Here is a 4933-nt window from a genome sequence, read left to right as displayed (position 1 = left end):
ACATGTCTCAACATGTCATATTTTTTCCCTTGCAATAAATTAATGTCATTGATTGTAGGATAGCCCATTGGTTAACAATAACAAGTATGCAGGTAATTATACACTATATGGCCCATATTTATTAATGTCTTATTAAAATATTAATAATAATAAGCGTTATTATTGTGTGTGACTGGGGGTGAGGAGGTGGGGGTGGGGGGGCTGGCGGGGGGCGGGGATTTGACCAGTAGCAACAGATCTTTCAACCAATCATGACACAGTTTTTTTTCTGCTGTCATGTCTTGTTTCATCCAATCGTAGTCCTGAGTCATGCTAGACAGGCAGGCTAGATGCTAATTAGTTTTCACACCTCTGCCATGCCCCAGGTGTGAAGTCTCACTCCCCCCCTTGCCCCACACACACACCCCCCAACTCCACAGACATGATTCATTCAAGGTATTTCTCCTCACCCGCCAGCTAGGCTAGGCTTCTCAGGCTATGAACTTCATAGCCTGAGAACAACCAATAACTGTGGGGAACTTAGTAGGTTTTCAGTGATTCACAGGGTCGATAATCTGGCTTTTCATGCAGTGAGTGTTTTCTGTTGATTATTTTAATACATTACCGGGAACCTAATTTCTGTGTCTTGTGTTCATTAATTTTCACACAGTTCCCAGAGCTGAACCTTTTCCATAGTCTAGCCCTTAAGCCACCTAATGGCAGCATATTTCCATTGTAAGTGCTACACACACAACACAAGTATTTGCATTGTGATTTGAGGATTTGTTTCATTTTTAAGGTTGGGGTAAAAACCTTGACAGGAACAAAAAAAAGATGAAAAATTTTAAAAGCAATTCAACTAAATTTTATTTATATAGCGCCAATTACAGTCAAATTGTCTCAAGACACTTTACAGAACCCATATGCCTGAACCCCAGAGCAAGTCCCAAGGTGACGGTGGTAAGGAAAACACTCTTTTAACAGGGAAATGAAATACAATAAAACAAATCATTTAATACAATTACGTTTTTAAAAAGAAAACTAAACATTAAAAAATACAATTAAATAATTCAAAATGAATATAAAACATTAAAGACAAAATATTTAATTAGATAATTAAACATAAAAAATACAAAACATTCAATTCCAAAATTAAACACTAAAAATACAAATAAACAATTAAAAAGAGTTGTAAACATAGCATAGCAGATGGGACGAGGTTTTCTAAAGTTAAATTCACTGATTATGTTCAGTCTCTACCATATTCAGCTAAATTTATGACCGTAACAGGACCAGAATATGTACGTGTGATACATGATAGACAGGTAAAGGTGTGTAGATTGTGTATTCAGCCGGGCCACATCCTCAGAGAGTGTCCTGATTTTAAATGTCATGTGTGTGGGGAGCAGGGTCATTACGCTAAGGAGTGTGACATGAGAACGAGGGTGAGGCGATGCGAGCTGTGTCCTAATCAACTTGCAAATTGTATATGTAACCAGGTGGTAAACAGAGGCAATAAAACAAACTGAAAAAACCACTGAAATGCCTGTTTGTGGCTCTTCTGCTGGTTCTCATTTTGGACAGCAGGGGGCGTATGGTCATTGTTGTACCTCCGGTAGTTTGGAGGTCAGAGGGCAGAATACCGGAAGTTGTGATCGCAGAGACGGTCGGGGATCAGGACCGTAAGAAAAATGTAAATCATACTGCGATATGAAAGGCTGAAATGTGAACTATGATGACGGAATGGTGGATTGTTTGTTATTGACACTGGAGATCCACTTTATGTCTGTGTGTTGTGCTTAGGAGTGCCGATGGTTGAAGGATGGAAGCACTGTACATGTGCCGCTGATGCTAGTCGTCCGTGTGCTTGGTATGGGATTTCCAGTATATGATTTTATGCTCCTAGTTCCATGAGATATGAGTGTGTTATTATATGCATTGTATTTTTGTGTTGTTAAAGATGAAATATTTGTAACTACTGTTTGTTACTGCATTCTGTGCTTAGCACCAAGGCTTATACAGAGCACTGTGGTAACTGTGTTTTTTTGTTTGTGCTAGGGGCCACAGCCGTATGTTTCTTGTATGTTTCTGGTTCGGATACTGTTTCTAGTACTGTTGCTTATATAGTTGCTAATGTATTGTGCCCTAAGTTTTGGGGAATACATCTCATTTTAGAAATTCTATTACTTGTAAATAAATTGGGAAACAAAGAACCCCCACAAAAATTAAATTTGAAGTATTGGTGTCTGATTTAACCCGGCTTCATATATGCAACAAAAGTGAGAATGATGTTAGAGAGAACTCCGTTTCTGAGTCGGAGGATGGAGGAATGTGTGTGAGTGACCAGGAGGAAGAGGGACTGAACAGCCAAGAACGAGAGCAACTGGGTATGACACTCACCGATGCGAGGGGCTCCGGAGGCGTGGAGGTTCCTGGTCCTACACGGGCGAAGGAGGCTCAGCCGGAGAGCCGGAACCGGGAGGAGGCGGTGGAGAAACTGGTCTGTGAGGAGCCACAGTGTGCTCTGGATGGAGTGGATGAGACGGAAGAAATGCCTGATGACACTGTCCCTGAGTCACAGTCTCAAATTCCGCTGGGGGGAACCCGGTCATGAGGCTGTCATCCTCTGACTCGGAAATGGAGCTCTTGGAGGTAACCCAGTTAAGAAAACGGCTAAATGAATCTAGGCAGCCGAAGACGGTTAAGAAAGCAATAAAAAAACGGTTGTGACGTGGCCAGTAAACTCATCCCCGTTCTCTGTCCACTCCTTATGCTGCAGCTCATATCTTTCAATGCGTGTGGGCTCCGCACAGAAGCTTCTCTTGGTGAGCTTTTTAGTCATCACTTTGGGTGTTTTCACCTTCAACAAATAGGTGAAATATTTCTTTTTAGAAAGGATTTCTAATTTCCTAGAAATATTTGAAGAAGCATCACAATCAGCGACAACACTTCAACTTTACTCATCTTGTGTGACGTCGTTCATAAATGGTGCACATTAATAAGGAAAGAATAAGCTCTATTTGTGTGAATTTAGCACTAAGTCCAAGTTCATTTAATGGACTAATGGACTAAAATAAAAGAAAAGTGGATTAACACAGATGTTTGCTGTTCACCTTACGGCAGTTTTAATATATTATAGCCACTCAATGGCTCTGAATCTTGGTAGTTTCTGTTCAAATTGAAGTGAATATTCTCTGTGAAAAGTAATTATTCTCTGCTAATTTTGCTTGTCTTTTGTCTCCACAGCTGATACCCTGACTTCATGGAGGAGGTGAGTCAGTTCAATAAAGTTTTTCTGTGTTAGTGAAGTTAACAGTGTTGTGTGTTTAGTTAGTGGCTGGAACATCATGATATGTTTTTGGAGAAAGTCCTATCATATGGTATTCCTTTCTAACTAAGCACTAAACATCAAAAATGTCCTCTTCTTTCCCAGTATTTTACAGTAGAAAACAGGATTCAGTCATCTCACATTAAATCTGATATTCTAATGGTGTTTAAAACAGTTTAATTCTTTCAGATGCTTGATGGTGTTGAAGGATTTTAGGAGCGAATAAATAACAAATACATGAAACATCCTTCACTCCGATAATTAGGCTTACTGCAAATCTCATAAAGACAAGAGGCACAAAGTGTCAGTCTCTGGTTTAGGGTTAAATCAATATTTACAGCCAATAGAATCTGTTATTGACACATATCTTTATTCTGTAGAGCAGAGCTGTCAAACTCATTTTAGTTCAGGAGCTACATTCAGCACAGTTTGATCTCAAGTGACCAGTAAAATAATAACCTATAATATTTCCCTGTGTTTTAGTGCAAAAAAATACATTCTGAAAGTGTTCACGTTTAACAAACTGTCTTTTACTTGAAGTTTTTAAATGAAAATAAGTGCAATTTCAACATCATTATGCCTCAGTTTATCATTTATACACAAATTACAGATCACAGAGTGTCTAGAAAGGCACAAAATATTCAGTTGCAGATATCTGGAACTCAGTGATGTAGTATTTTACTTTGTGATCGCAACAACTTGTCAAGATATGGAAATGATTTTAATTTGATATTCATTTCCACGTGTAGTAATCCTGACACCACAGCATACAAACTAAACAGGAACTATTAAGGAAGAAGTTTCGGTTATCTCCCTGCCTTGTAAATGGAGAAAATTTAGAAACATGTAATTTTTTATTTTTTAAAAATGCATAAAAGTTGTGTTGGTGCATGAACTGAGGCTGCTGACTGACCTTATATTGCACAATGTTCAATGTCTTTAAATATTTTCACAGTAAGGATTCATCTGTCGATCTATCTATACCTGAAACCTCATCCTCTGTATATAGTCTTCTACATGTTTTTTTTTGTTTAAAGAATAAAATCATCTGTATATAATGCTATGGGAGGGCTGACAGTGGTGTAGTGGTTAGCACTTTTGCCTTGCAGCTAGAAGATCCCTGGTTCGCGTCCCGGCTTTCCCGGGATCTTTCTGCATGGAGTTTGCATGTTCTCCCTGTGCATGCGTGGGTTTTCTCCGGGTACTCCGGCTTCCTCCCACAGTCCAAAAATATGCTGAGGTTAATTGATTATTCTAAATTGCCCGTAGGTGTGAATGTGAGAGTGCTTGTTTGTCTCTGTATGTAGCCCTGTGACAGACTGGTGACCTGTCTAGGGTGTCCCCTGCCTTCACCTGAGTCAGCTGGGATAGGCTCCAGCCCCCCCCCGACCCTAGTGAGGATTAAGCGGTGTATAGATAATGGATGGATAATGCTATGGGCAATTTTTGCACCGTTTTTTTCTTATTTATTCTTGCACTGCCTTTATACTCTTATACTTTCTCCTTTCCTAAGGAAGAAGTTTCGGTTATTTCCCCAGTTATGTTTGAAATGTAACATTACTTCTTCAGCTCAGTGCATCAGTGATCATATTGGTTTAGTGGTTGGAAGTCAATAAAACATTAGCG

The 4933-nt window shown here is 39.3% G+C and overlaps 1 long non-coding RNA gene across 1 annotated transcript; it reads left to right on the top strand.

Annotated features, from left to right (window-relative positions):
• Positions 1-206: 206 nt before the first annotated feature.
• LOC129348235 (uncharacterized) lies at positions 207-4375 on the top strand. The gene is made up of 3 exons (XR_008600700.1): positions 207-2631; positions 2759-2804; positions 3226-4375. It is a non-coding gene; the product is annotated as an uncharacterized LOC129348235 (long non-coding RNA).
• Positions 4376-4933: the final 558 nt, after the last annotated feature.

The sequence above is a fragment of the Amphiprion ocellaris genome, chromosome 24 (genome assembly GCF_022539595.1).
Source record: "Amphiprion ocellaris isolate individual 3 ecotype Okinawa chromosome 24, ASM2253959v1, whole genome shotgun sequence".
Classification (NCBI taxonomy): Eukaryota; Metazoa; Chordata; class Actinopteri; family Pomacentridae; genus Amphiprion; species Amphiprion ocellaris.
The sequence above is the reverse complement of the archived record's forward strand: the minus strand, read 5'-3'. Positions and strand labels throughout refer to the sequence as shown.